Source organism: Oryctolagus cuniculus, chromosome 11 (genome assembly GCF_051225735.1).
Source record: "Oryctolagus cuniculus isolate XC-2025 breed Fujian yellow rabbit chromosome 11, ASM5122573v1, whole genome shotgun sequence".
Classification (NCBI taxonomy): domain Eukaryota; kingdom Metazoa; phylum Chordata; class Mammalia; order Lagomorpha; family Leporidae; genus Oryctolagus; species Oryctolagus cuniculus.
In genome coordinates, this window is record NC_142877.1 from 8,803,421 (window position 1) to 8,818,832 (window position 15,412).

General features: G+C 43.8%; 1 long non-coding RNA gene across 2 annotated transcripts in view; it reads right to left on the reverse strand.

Annotated features, from left to right (window-relative positions):
• The window catches only part of LOC127487354 (uncharacterized), a 45,357-nt gene that overhangs the window by 12,868 nt on the left and 17,077 nt on the right, over positions 1–15,412 (reverse strand). Inside the window, exons 5-6 of one of the 2 annotated variants that reach the window (XR_016215748.1) lie at positions 11,049–11,283; positions 6,196–8,663 (exon numbers count right to left, since the gene is read on the reverse strand). This is a non-coding gene — a long non-coding RNA (uncharacterized LOC127487354). Of the gene's footprint in view, positions 1–6,195; positions 8,664–11,048; positions 11,284–15,412 lie in introns of those variants that run through there. The other variant, XR_016215749.1, reaches the window with a different exon arrangement.

The following is a 15,412-nucleotide window of genomic DNA, read 5'->3' on the forward strand; positions in this document are numbered from 1 at the left end:
CAGTGAAGGTAGTTTGCTGCCTTGTCAGTGTCATCAGCACTTAATTTACTCATTCCCTGGAGCAACTGACTTAGCTTCACGCTCCCTCCTACTATAAGGCAGATGCAGTTACCTTTAAATCTTCCTGCCGGATGCTGGGGTGGCTTAATTGTAGGAAGATTTTTACCTGTTCATTTAATTAAAGAAAGAAAAGCTTGACTCTTACAACAAATATCTCATATTTACAAATTCTTCTATCATTATCTTAAACCTGACTCCAAATGGTAAGAATGGAAAGCGGAGCAGATGCTAAGGGGGCTCCATCCACAGCCCTAGGCAAGCACTTGTGCCTGTGTATGTGTGCAGGACAGATCCCAAACACAAGCACCTGGGACTCCTTGCAAGAGGGTCTCTTCAGGCTACCAGAGAATGTTTTGATTGGCCCTTCACCTGCGGTGGGCTGGATCTGCATGGACTTAGTACCCTCGGAAGAGTGTTAAGCGATAATTGGATGTGTGGGTAAAGACGCTCTGCACTCTGATCCTCTGTTGGAATAACTCAGTACCAGTCTCCTATGCTGTCTCCATGATTACCCACAATCCTGACTTGCTTAATAATTCATCTTTTGTTTGTTTTTCCTGTCTCTCACCTCCACGTTCCTACCAGCGTTTACTGAGATCACCTTCCACATGAGCTATCCACACTCAGATCACTGATTGTAGTTTACAAAAAAAAAGTCCTCAGTTTGAGCTGGAAGGACATCTTCATATTCTAGCAGAAGGACTGCTCTGCTCAAGAGAAAAATCTTTCATTGTCAGCCGCATGTTAGAACGTCGAGGGTTTTGACGGCGACTGTGACAATTACTATCAACAGCACCACAACTCCCCCAGTGGTATCTAAGTAATACAAAGATTTTTTTTTTTTTTGTACATCCTCCTAAGTCTCCAATTTTCTAGTAGAAAATTCAAGCCTGAGATGAATTAGCCTTGAAATATCTTTGTCTCAGTTACACAGAAACTGGTTGCATTGTAGATTTAATTGTCTAAGAAACATTTACCAAGTGTTGACCGCGTACCACGTATGGTGCTATCTTCTAGAAGTACTCAGAAGAAATCCTTCCCTGACTGCAAAAACAGAAAGAGTTCCAGGATACAGACGGACGTGCCCACGAAGTCACTACAAATGGATTACCTGTGAGTTTGTGAATATATCCAAGAACTGACATGCCTTTGACCCATTTTTCAGCTACAATGAGGAAACTGAACCTATCAAGATATCAACCCTATATTTGACCTTAGATTTCATTTTGTTATAAAAGAACACATGAGGTTCAATTTGATTTTAATGTAAAGACATTATTGGGGACATGTGAATGATATTTGCACATTCAATAGCAGTATACCTATATTAATTTTCTAGTTACATTTGTATTATGTAAGAGAATCTGAGATTTTGTTTTTAGTAAAAACTGAATTATGTTAGGACATGCTTGCAATTTATCTTTAAATGGTTCTGAAAGAAATTATATATGTGATTTATATTTAATGTACACAGATTATCTATCTCTATACACAAGTTGAGTGTGCTTATCTAAAAGTTTAAATTTCAGTTTAATTTTCAGTTTAGATTTGGAACATTTGCACATATGTGATAAGATATCTTAAAGATGAGATCCAAGTCTAAACACAAAATATGTGTCACATATACCTTATAGACATGGCCTGAAGGTAATTTTATATAATATTTTTAGTGTGCCTATGTTTTGAATGTGATCTATCACATGAGGTCAGGTGTGGAATTTTTCACTTGTGGCATATGTCAGTTCAGATTTTCAGATTAGGGATGCTCAATCAGAATATGTCCATTGATCTACCCATATAGGTCTATAACATACAGAGATGAAGGTACAGATATATTAAAAAGAGAATAAGATGAAAAAAGTGTAGTAAATATTGGGGCCAGCGCTGTGGCGCAGCAGGTTAGCACCCTGGACTGAAGCGCTGGCATCCCATATGGGTGCCAATTCAAGACCCGGCTGCTCCACTTCCGATCCAGCTCTCTGCTATGGCCTGGGAAAGCAGTAGAAGATGGCCGAAGTCCTTGGGCCCCTGCACCCACGTGGGAGACCCAGAAGAAGCTCCTGGCTCCTGGCTTTGGATCGGTGCAGCTCTGGCCATTGTGGCCAATTTGGAAGTGAAACGTCAGATGGAAGACCTCTCTCTCTTTCTCTTTCTCTCTGCCTCTCTTCTCTCTGTGTAACTCTGACTTTCAAATAAAAAATAAATCTTTTTTAAAAAAGTAATAAATATTAAACTGGTGGGATATGGGTAAAAGTTACTTGGGAATACATTGTACTTTCTTGCAAGTTTTAAGTCAGAAATTATATCAAAATATTTTTAAAGAGACATTCAACATTCCTTTCCCTTTTTAACTAGTAATGGGTGGTTTTCTTAAAGAAGTCCTTCTGGAGTTTAACTCCTAGCCATGTCAGGCCCTCTCACTAATCAAACAAAAGGAATAGCCTATCTCTTTATCTCGGAGTCTTGAGTCTACTCAATATTTGGTCTCTTTCTCATTTAAAAAATAGAAGGTATTTGAAACATACTCTGCAACTAGAACTTCATCTCTGCCTAGTGTGAGGAATGTGCTTATCTTTGGCACATTTTATTTAGATTTTAATGTGAACAACCTGTCTTTATCCATTCCACGGGAGATGATATGGAGAGCGCTGACTGCTTACAGCCTCTAGGCAGATGGAGAACTGAATGCATCACACAGACTTGGAGTTTAATCTTAGAGATGTACAGCTATTCCTCTGCAAACACGGTATCACTCTCGCCTTTCCACACTTCCATCGGCCATCTCTAGAGCTTTCCCTGAAGGAAACCTTCCATTGTTTCACATACTCAGTGACTCTCGAAAAATGACCAAAGGAATTACTAATTATTTAGTTATTTAGATACTTCTGTTATGAGGGAAAAAAAACATGGTTCCTTCTTCACCTCAGGTGAACCCCATTACTCCACTCCTGCACGTTGTGATTCTGGATTAATCCTGGAGCATGTCCTGGTGACTTACTGTACAAAACAGGACATGCATACTCACTCTGCAGAGAGTTCTTTTCCTTTCCATCTGTGATGGCTTATCATTTCTAAAAATGGCCACATAGTATTTACTGCCCTACCTGCTCTTCCAGAACTTGCTACTGCTCTGTTGAGATGTGGAGTCCACGTCTCTTCCCTCAAACTTGATGGGCCTTCTGGTCGGCCTCACGTAATAGAGTACGGCATAAATAATGCTGTGTGTCTCTTCTGAGGCTAGGTCATCAAAGACAATGCGACCTCCTACCTTGATACAGTTGTCCTGGGAACCCAGCCACCATAACGTAGGGAAGCCTGGTCCTCATGAGGAAGAGTCAAAGTCCTCAACCACACTGGATTCACACCTGCTTGCCAGCACCAATTTGCCAACCATGGGAGAGACCCAGGTTGGACACAGATCCTCCTCCTCTCAGCCAAGTCCCCAACTCACATTACATGGACTAAAGTCAGGCCTCACGCATAGAGCCCTATCCAAATTGCAGACCACTGTACAGAATAAATGTTTATGGCCGGTGCCGCGGCTCACTAGGCTAATCCTCCGCCTTGCGGCGCCGGCACACGGGGTTCTAGTCCCAGTTGGGGCGCCAGATTCTGTCCCGGTTGCCCCTTTTCCAGGCCAGCTCTCTGCTGTGGCCAGGGAGTGCAGTGGAGGATGGCCCAAGTGCTTGGGCCCTGCACCCCATGGGAGACCAGGAGAAGTACCTGGCTCCTGGCTTCGGATCAGAGCGATGTGCCGGCTACAGCGTGCCTGCTGCGGCGGCCATTGGAGGGTGAACCAACGGCAAAAGGAAGACCTTTCTCTCTGTCTCTCTCTCTCACTGTCCACTCTGCCTGTCAAAAAAGAAAGAATAAATGTTTATTATTTTTATTTTCAGCCATTAAGTCTGGGAATGGCTCGTTAGGATAACATCCTTGTTAGAACCAGGATAGCATCCTAGGGTGTGCCAAGAAACCCAGGCTTTACAGAGGTGTTTGTAGTTCTTATTTTCTCAGAGGTTTTAAGATGTGGGCAGTGCCTATGTGGATGCATTCCTCACTATCCATGTGAACAATCAGTAAAACAGAAGGAAATAACGTGTTTCACATACTTTGTTCTTATTGCAACATTTCACATGTACAGTGGGTCTTCAGAAAGTTCATGAAAATGTGTATTATGAAAAAATTATGCATGCCGGCACCACGGCTCATGGCCAGCGCTGTGGCTCACTTGGTTAGTCCTCTGCCTATGGCGCCAGCATTCCATATGGGCGCCAGGTTCTAGACCTCGTTGCTCCTCTTCCAGTCCAGCTCTCTGCTGTGGCTTGGGAGGGCAGTAGATGATGGCCCAAGTGCACCGGCATGGGAGACCAGGAGGAAGCACCTGGCTCCTGGCTTCGGATTGGCGCAGAGCACTGGCCGTAATGGCCACTTTGGGGGTGAACCAACGGAAGGAAGACCTTTCTCTCTGTCTCCCTCTATGTCTATAACTCTACCTGTCAAATAAATAAATAAAATCTTAAAAAAAATATGTATGGATTTTAAGTATTCTTATAGATAAACTTATCTTTTGCTTCATTTTTTCAATGAACTTTTTTAAATACTCATCTTTAGGAACAATGTATAGTCAAGGAGGGATTGAAGAACTGACTTGGCTTCCCAGAACAGCTGAAATCCAGTAACAAGGAAAGCACAGGCAGTTTGTGTCAGCTGACTTCTGTCTGTCTCTCCAGATCCCCGGTACCCTCCGCATGAGGGGCAGTGGGCTCTGATCTGATTTCTAGAAGGACGCTCTCACCAAGAGAACAGGGGAAGGAGAGTGAGTCGGGATATACAGTTCTGTTAAGGAATGGAGGGCAACAGTGATAGGCTGGTAAATGCTTCACAAATACAAGTTTGTCAAAATTTTGCTGATATAAAGGATGTATTGCACACAATTTACAAATAATAAAATATGCAATACTTCTTTATTATAAATTCCATAGAGTTAATTGATTCGCACATAATGCTTTCATTGATTTTTCTCCCCAGCCCTTGTATCCATCGTCAACCTGTGGTTACAACTGATAAATGAGTGTAGTCGGGACATAATTATTGGCTAATGTTTTTGTTTACAGCAAAGAGTAAGTTAAAGTGAAAATACAAAAATGTATGTTGGAATTTCACTTATCCATCCATGATGAGGGCTGTTTTTTTGCTTAATCAAATCAAATAATAACTTTCAAAACCTGGAAGAATATTTCCCCAGTTTCTTATGCTATTGATAATATTCTACATATAAAACACATTTTTAAGTTTAATCCACATTATTAAGGGTTTGTCTGTCATTTTCTTAAGTCTTGCTAACCACCAAAACAATACACAAAGTCTCAACTTGGAGCACTTGCTAATGTCCGTGATGTAAATACTCCTTTAATGGACAGTTTCCTGCTACGGGTCAGTAGCATGACTGAACATGAAGCTGGGAAATGAAGCAATGTAGTGTGTCCCTGTCTAGTAGCACCATACCACAGAACACAGATCCGACAGATGTGGGCAACCTCAGGGCATAGGTAATAGTGAAATCTACAAACAATTAGAGATTTTGAAATTTATTATCTTTGTAAATATAATGTATGGGGCCAGCACTGTGGCGTGGCCAGTGAGGCTGCCGCCTGCAGTGCCGACATCCCATATGGGCGCCAGCTTGCGTCCCAGCTGCTCCACTTCCTATCCAGCTCTCTGCTATGCCCTGGGAAAGCAGTAGAAGACGGCCCAAGTCCTTGGGCCCCTGTGCCCGTGTGGGAGACCCAGAGGAAGCTCCTGGCTCCTGGCTTCAGATTGGCGCAGCTCTGGCTGTTGTGGCCAGTTGGAGAGTGAACCAGCGGATGGAATCTCTCTCTCTCTCTCTCTCTGCCTCTCCTTCTCTCTCTGTGTATCTCTGACTTTCAAATAAATAAATGTCTTTAAAAATATATAATTAAATTGAAAGCTTACATAAAACTATTTATTAATCCTGAAAATATAACAATTATCTCCCATAAACCAGTATTAGCCAGGTACAGTTCCAGCTCCCCTGGGTGGTAGGGAGTGACCTGATATTTATTTGTAATGAGAAGCAGTAATTTTCTTTTTTTTTTTTTTAACAGGCAGAGTGGACAATGAGAGAGAGAGAGACAGAGAGAAAGGTCTTCCTTTGCCGTTGGTTCACCCTCCAATGGCCGCTGCGGCCAGGGCGCTGCGGCCAGCGCACCGCGCTGATCCGAAGGCAGAAGCCAGGTGCTTCTCCTGGTCTCCCATGGGGTGCAGGGCCCAAACACTTGGGCCATCCTCCACGGCACTCCCTGGCCACAGCAGAGAGCTGGCCTGGAAGAGGGGCAACTGGGACAGAATCCGGCGCCCTGATTGGGACTAGAACCCAGTGTGCCAGCGCTGCTAGGTGGAGGATTAGCCTATTGAGCCGCGGCGCCGGCGAGAAGCAGTAATTTTCAAATCTGGCTTCACATTAGAATCACCTGAGTGGCTTTTAAAAATCCCAATGTCTGGGCCCCTCCTGTTAAATCAAAATCTCCTGGAAGTAGTGCGTGGGCATCATTATCTCTTTGTGTTCCCCTAGATGACCCAAATGTGCAGCCAAGGTTGAGAACCACTGGATGGAGAGAGGATTACTAGGCTGCTCCCGGAAGGAAGGCATGAGAGTCACATGGCTGAGGGCAGGTTCACGAGGTTGGAGGGATTTTGGAACAGGAAGTCAGAAGGTGGGGCCACGTGGAAGGGCAGGCAGCCCTGACGGAGTCCATGCGCAGCACTTGCCTCAGGAGGGAACCCTGTGCAAAGTGAGCTTGTCCCTCTGCTGGGGACGGGAGCTGTCCCACCCATCGCCTGCTCAGGCAGACGGGGCGGCTCCACCTGCCACCTTGTCTCCTTACGTGTGCACCGTCCTGCAACAGTGACTCACGCATGTGCCCCCAACACTTGCTGAGCCCCCTCAGGCCTGTTCCCAAAGGGCTAATCCTGTCTTGGACACCTCAGGTTACTCACAAGCCACTCAAGAGAGGGAAGGTGGCAGTGAGGAGGTGCTGGAGACTGGATGGCTGTGTCCCCTAAATCCACGTGCTGATGAATCCAAACCCATAAGGCAATGGTACTCAGATGCAGGGTCTTTGCTAAGTGATTGGGCCAGGAGGGCGGGGCTTTCATGAATGGGGTGAATGCGCTTGCAAAAGAGACCCCACAGGGCAACTCCCAGCATGCGAGGACACCTGTCTGGGAACCAGGAAGTGGGCTCTTGTTTTTGGCATCCTGATCTTGGACATGCCAGGCTCCAGAACTCGGAGTGTAAAAGTCATCCAGTCTACAGAGTGCTGGTAGAGCAGCCTGAAGGTACTGAGACAGAAAGAAGGGACCCATTCTCAGTACCTGGTGGGACGGCACAGTGGTGACAGCACCCATACTGCGAGGCCATACTTCAAATACTTCCTATTCTCTCATGCTCAGCAGCCCTGGGAAGTACAGTTGGTACCTGCATGAATGGATGAGGAAACAGGCCCGGCGAGTCTGACCGACACACCCAAAGTCACCCAGGTAGAAAAAGGCAGAGGTGTGTGTTGGAACCAGGCATGAAAACAGAAGCCCGCTTAACCATGGGCAGCCACCTCCTCGCATTGACCACCTTCCTCCTCGCTCCATCCTCTCTCTGCACACGCACAGCACAGCGGACAGGCCTTTCTCCTTCCATCTGTGTTAGTGAAGACTACAGTCTGTGGTTAAGGGAGAGAAAGCATATCTCTGGGGCCATTAACAACCAGCTATTTTCATTTTATTCATTTGTATTTGGAAGGCAGAGAGAGACACACAGGGAAAGATCATCCATCTACTGGTTCGTGCCCTAAATGTTCTCAATAGCAATAGGGTCAGGCCAGGACAATGTCAGAGCCTGAAACTCAATGCAAGTCTCAATGTGGGTGGCAGGGACCCAAATATTTGGGCCACCACTCACTACCTACTGTGGTGTGCTTCATCAAGAAACTGGAACCAAATCAGAGCCATGGGGCCGGCACTGTGGCATGGTGGGTAAAGCTGCCACCTAAAGTGCCGGCATCCCATATGGGCACCAGTTCGAGTCCTGGCTGCTCCACTTCCGATCCAGCTCTCTGTTATGGCCCAGGAAGGCAGTAGAGGATGGCCCAAGTCCTTGGGCCCCTGTCCCTACATGGAAGACCCAGAGGGGGCTCCTGGCTCCCGGCTTCAGATTGGCACAGCTCTGGCTGTTGGAGCCAACTGAGGAGTGAACCAGCAGATGGAAGACCTCTCTTTCCCTCTGCCTCTCCTTCTCTTTGTGTGTAACTCTGACTTTCAGATAAATAAATAAATCTTTAAAAAAATCAGAGCCAAAATGTGAATGCGGGCACTCTGAAATGGGAGCCCACAATCAGTTATTTTAAAATTCTTGTCAGTGAAGGGCACTTCTCACCCCAGTTAAGCTTATGGATTACTTCTTGCTTTGGAAATCAGTATAGTGCTGGTCTGGGGATCAAATGAACCTGGGTTCAAATCCCGACACCGCTACTGCAAGTCACGGCACTGCTCCAAAACCTCACCGATCCTCATCGCTCTTGCTGACTGATCTGTGAAAGAGGATAACAAGAATTTCATCTGATAATTATCAATGTACAGAGAGTCCATTTCAAGTAGCAAGGGTCTTACCTCCAGAAGGTGCTCAGATACTGACTGATATTTATATGGTACTTTGTCTTTTAGATATTCTCCTTGTTTGTGTAATCAAAAGATCCTGGTTTGATGAGAATATATGAGTATATTTTGGGCTTTTGATAAATAGAATGTTCAAGAATGCAGGATAATTGTTTGAAATTGTGTGCCACTTTTAGGAAGTTGTTTGAAAATTTATCTGAAAGTTAAATATAAATTACCATACAACTCAGCAATTTTGCTAAGTATAAATCTAAGTGAATTGAAAACCCAGATAGACAAGGATGGATGTGTGAATATTTATACCAGGATTATTTATAATAGAAAAAAATAGGAACAATATAAAAGCCCATCAATGGTGAATGGATTAGCAAAACATGGTCTATCCACTCCACAGAATACTAGCAGGCAATGAAAAGGAACAAAGGCCAAATCCATAGGATGAGCTGGGTGAATCTCAAAAATACTACATTAAGTGAAAGCAGCTGCATTCTAAAGGCCATATATTATATGATTCCATCTTTATGAAGTGTACAGAAAAGGCAAGTCTATGAAGACAACGTAGATACCAACTGCCACACAGAGTGACGGAAAATGGGTCTGAGGGACCTTTTGGGGAGTGTGGAAATGTTCACAAATTAAATGGTGGTGATGATTGCACATATCCATAAAGTTATTATCATTTAACTGTGCAGGGGCTGTGAAATCTTGGGTTAAGCTACTACTCATGACGCTGACATCTCCTATTGGAGTGAAGGACTTGAACTGCTCCACTTCTGATCAAAGTCCCTGCTACTGTACCTGAGAAGGCACTGGACGATGGCCCAAGTAACCGGGCCCATCCACCAAGGGGGAGACTGCCTTCAGCTTGGCCCAGACCTAGCTGGTGTGGCCATTTAGGGTTTGAAACAGGTGGAAGATACATCTCTCGCCTCCTCCCTCTCTGTCACCCTGCCATTCATGTAAACAACAAATAAATCTTAAAAAACAATAAAAAAAAAACATTGAATTGTGCACTTAAATTGGCAAATTTCATGATGTGCATATTACAACTCAATAAGCTAAGAACAATTAAAAAGAGAAATCAGACATCAGGTTACTCAAAAAGAACTGCCTTTCAAACTGCCTGGTCAAATAGGCCAGGGCCCTGCCACGTCTCTATCCTTATCCTGAGAAGAAACATCTAACACCCGACCTGTCTGAAGATAGAAACCAGGAGAGAGCACAGTGATGGCCTTTGCCGTGTCCTGTGCGACGCGTCTCACAATGAGCACCTGCCACGCTCGTCTTCACAGGGCCCCAGCCAACAGCACTTCGTGCTATTACATCCCACAAGCGCGTAGATGAGAAAGCTGAGGCTCTCAAAGTGACAAAAGATGCCTCCAGTTACGCAGCAAGCCACGGCAAAGCAGGGATTCTGATCCGGCAGGGCCGTCCCTCACACGGCCTCCCTCCCAAGGAAATCTCCTGTACTCGTTTCAGGCTCAATGTAGCCCTTCCCATGTGAAACGAGGACTTGTACATCAACTCACAACAAATCCGTAAACAGGAAAGAAATACAGGCGCACTCACTTAATTGACAGAATTTAATCTATATTATAAAAGTGAACATATATAATCACTCTTACTGATTTAGGAGACAACAAAAAAGCTTCTTGTAGTTTGAATCTTTGTGAGTTATAAAAAAAAATCCATTTACCTATCTTTGACATCCAAATAAAAAGATAAGATTATGATTCTTGAGAATTATATAGATGATAAACACAGAATAGCTAAAAGACAGGGGAAATGCAATAAATAAAATACCACATTGCAAAAAGCCAGAACAATCAGCATGTCTAACAATAGATAAATAAATTATGGCATATCCATAAAATCAAATCTAATGTAGCCTTAAAGAAACATGTTTCACAGAATGCTTAATGACACAGGAAAATGGTTAAAATATAATTTAGTGAGAAAAGCAAGAGACAAAACTCCATAAAGAATACACAGAATTACTCACAAATAACTGTATACACACACACACAGTTTCTCTGTGTGCGTTTGCAGGCACAACTGTGTGTGAATATGATTAGAAGAAAAATGCACCAAAACAATATTAATAATGGTCACCTCTGCCTAGTGGAATAATGTAGGATTTTTATTTTCTTCCTTATGCTTTTCTACATTTGGCAAAGAAACATCACTCATTTTTTAAACTTTTTTATAAACTATATACATGACCATGTTTATGGGAAAGCAGTCATGAGAAAGATGGACTTCATTTTGACATAAACATTCGCTCTGTAAATAACTCTTACCTGGCTGTGATATCGATGGGGAGAACAGAGGTCTCACTCGGGGACTGCATGAAGCCATTGGAGACAGACCCCCGGATGCCCTCCGTCCCCTGGAAGCTCCCTCACCATCAGGCCTGGACAACTCTGTCCAGCCACCACGGGCACCTTTGCTGTGTCCACTCCCTGACAGCTGTGGAAACGATCCCGCTCGGCCCATGATGGATACTCTCTGCCCGCGATGACGGATGGGCAGCATCTGCAAGAGGATGACATGAAATTTGAAAAATGATCCAAGCGCTGGTGGACAGACAGTTTTTTTTTTTTTTTTCAAGAAAAGTTGACATAAGTTTGAAATATAGCACAGAGGCCTGTTCTATCATTTTTCTTCTTCTGAAGAAAACCGAGCTGTCCTTTATCAATATGCTCTTCGGGGAAGAAAACCTATATTCAAGTTAAAAGGAGTTCTTGTCCACACCTTAACAACCGGACGGGCTAAGCCGTGGGAGTGAAAGTGTTCGTGCACTTGCTCTGCTCGCTCTGCAATTATTGAGCGCCTGCTTTGTGGAAGTCATCTGTTAGACACTGGAGATATAAAGATGAATGAGTCATAGGCCCTGCCTACAGGGATCCAAGAACTCAGGACAGAGACAGACAAATCATCAAGACAATTATAATCCAATGCAGCATGGCCACAGATAGAAGTGGGCAGGGGTGCTGGGGGCTCCTGGGAAAAGGGGCTGGGAGTCAGGCTTGTGGAGCAGGTGTCTGGCGCAGCAGTTAAATCCCTGCTCGAGACGCCCGCATCCCACGTCCGAGTGCCTGGTCAGGTCCTGACTGTTGCCCTTCCTGCTAAGGCACCCTGGGAGGCAGCAAGTGATGGATCAAGAACGCAGCTCTCTGCCACCCACATGGGAGACCCAGATGGAGTGTTTGGCTCCTGAATTCAGTCTGGACCAGCTCTGGCTGGCTGTTGCAGGCATTTTGGGAGTGAACAGTGGATGGAAGATCTCTCTCTCTCTCTCATTCAAATAAGATGAAAACAAATAAATAGGTTTGCTTTTTGAAAGACAGGGGCCGGTGCTATGGCACAGTAGGCTAAGCCTCCACCTGTGGCCCAGGAATCCCATATGGGTGCCAGTTCATGTCCTGGCTGCTCCTCGTCTAATCTGGCTCTCAACCTGTGGCCTGGGAAAGCAGTGGAAGATGGCTCAAGTCCTTGGGCCCCTGCACCCATGTGGGAGACCCAGAAGAGGCTCCTGGCTCCTGGCTTTGGATGTGCTCAGCTCCAGCCACTGAGCCATTTGGGGAGTGAACCAACGGACGGGAGACTTTTCTCTCTGTCTATCCCTCTCTCTGTCTGTAGCTCTACTTCTCAAATAAATAAATAAAATCTTTTAAAAAAAGAAAGAAAGAAAAGGAAAGCCAGCCTTGTATGGGGAGGAGAGGGAGGAAGAGCCTCAAAAGTGTTCTCCCTGAGAAAGAAACACTGGAAATGCTCCTTCATGTTCAAATATTTTTCTCATTGTCTGGATGAAATCTTGATTATCTACCCACTGGGGACTTAAAGGCAAATCTGGTCTTACAAGCCATTTTTCTTGCACACAGAACTCTGTGCCACACCTTGCTGTGGGTTGCGATGTGCCCAAAGAACCCAGGTTCCTGGAACAGTGAACTTTCAAAGGTTTCACCCACCTCAGCAAAGTCAGGCTTGACCCCCAGAGGTGAGCAAGTGCCTCTCCTCCTGCCCTCCCTCACATTGACAGAAATACAAGCAGAAGTCCTCGAGAGACTGACTTTCCTGGTAGAGTGGCACAGCTGATTGTAAGCAAACAGAGGGAAGTAAAGGAGACAGGAGTTGTCTCAAATCCAGGACCCAAGGAGCTGCAATGTCATCCAACAGGAGCCCAGGGACATTGTGGCGGCTCTGGGAGCCGTGCGCCCTGAAGCCGCCTGCTGGTGCAGCTGGCATTGCGATGACTCAGCACTCTGGGCCACCTGCTGAATGACTCTGCACTTTCTAGCCCTCTAGCTGCTTCTTCAGCGCCAGGGCACCTGCTTACTGCTTTCTCTCTGCTCCCATTGGCTAATCTGAGTCAGGTTTAAAGTACCTCTAGTTTTTATAGTTTAAAAAAATCTGTCTAGAAAATATCCTAAAGCAATATAACACAATCTTTTCACATTTAAAGTATTTTTGTATTTTAAATACTATATATATGTAATATATAATACTAGTATAGTATTATATATAAATACTATATATATTTTTATATATAATACTATATATTTATATGTATACTACATATATGTACTATATATGTGTGTGTGTGTATATATATATATATATATAAACACAAAACTTTCAAAATGTAACAGCCTACCAGCCTACAGCATAAATCATCCACAGGAGTCCAGTTTTGTTAAGAAAATGCTTCAACCCAAGGTGTGAACAGTGAAAGTGCAGCCAATGAAAGTTAGAGCTAAATTTCATGTCTTAGAAGGAAACAGAGGAAGAATAGCAGAAGAGAGGATATAAAAAGGCTAAGAGATAGGAAGACTGCACAGAGGTCAAAACAGTGATTCTTTTGGCTGAAAGAGTCAGCAAAAGGGACACTAACCCACTGTTGGTGGGAATGCAAACTGGTTAAGCCACTATGGAAGTCAGTCTGGAGATTCCTCAGAAACCTGAATATAACCCTACCATTCAACCCAGCCATCCCACTCCTTGGAATTTACCCAAAGGAAATTAAATTGGCAAACAAAAAAACAGTCTGCACATTAATGTTTATTGCAGCTCAATTCACAATAGCTAAGACCTGGAACCAACCCAAATGCCCATCAACAGTAGACTGGATAAAGAAATTATGGGACATGTACTCTATAGAATACTATACAGCAGTCAAAACAACGAAACCCAGTCATTTGCAACAAGATGGAGGAATTTGGAAAACATCATGCTGAGTGAATTAAGCCAGTCCCAAAGGGACAAATATCATATGTTCTCCCTGATCGGTGACAACTAACTGAGCACCAAAGGGGAAACTTGTTGAAGTGAAATGGACACTATGAGAAACAGTGACTTATTCAGCTCTTGTCCTGACGGTTGATGTACAATGTAATACTTTATCCATTTTAGTATTTTTTTTTTGTTCTAGTACCATTGGTTGAACTCTGTAATTAACACACAATTATTCTTAGGTGTTTAAATTTTAACTGAAAAGTGATCCCTGTTAGGAATTTGGAAAACATTATGCTGAGTGAAATAAGCCAATCCCAAAGGGACAAATACCACTTGTTCTCCTTGATAGGTGACAACTAACTGAGCACCAAAAAGGAAACCTGTTAAAGTGAAATGAACACTATGAGAAATGGTGACTTGATCAGCCCTCACCCTGACTGTTGATGAGCAGCTTAATATGTTATCCCTCTTAGTATTTTTTGTTTGTTTGTTCTACTTCATACTTTTGGTTGAATACTGTAATCAATACACAATTCTTCTTAAGTGCTGAAACTTAACTGAAAAGTGATCACTGTTAAATATAAGAGTGGGAATAAGAGAGGGAAGAGATGTGCAATTCGGGACATGCTCAAGCTGACTTACCAAAAACGGTAGAGTTAGAAACATACCAGGGGATTCGAATTCAATCCCATCGAGGTGGCATGTACCAATGCCATCTCACTAGTCCCAGTGATCAATTTCTGTTCACAATTGATCATAATGATAGGACTAAGAACCAAAGTGATCACATAAACAATAATAGTGTCTGCAAATACTAGCTGATAGAATAAAAAAAGGAGAGAAGGATCCAACATGGGAAGTGAGATACACAGCAGACACATAGAATGGCAAATGTCCTAGCAGCACTCTGGCCTCAGAATCAGCCCTTAAGGCATGCGGATCCGGCTGAAATGCCCATGAGAGTATTTCAGGCATGGAAAGCCAAAACACTCTGGGGGGAAAAAAAACCTAAATGAAAGATCTCTGCAAGTGAGATCCCAGTGGAAAGAATGGGTCATCAAAGAAGGAGGTACCTTTCTCTGAAGGGAGGAGAGAACTTCCACTTTGACTACGACCTTGTCTAAATATGATCAGAGTCAGTGAACTCAAAAGTCTTCCATAGCCTTGGCAACTCATGACAAGAGCCTAGGGTGATTACTGATGCCATAAACAAGAGTGTCAATTTGTTAAGTCAACAACAGGAGTCACTGTGCACTTACTCCTCATGTAGGATCTTTGTCCTTAATGTGCTGTACATTGAGATTTAATGCTATAACTAGTACTCAAACATTATTTTTCACTTTATGTTTCTGTGTGGGAGCAAACTGTTGAAATCTTTACTTAATGTATGCTAAACTGATCTTCTGTATATAAAGAGAATCAAAAATGA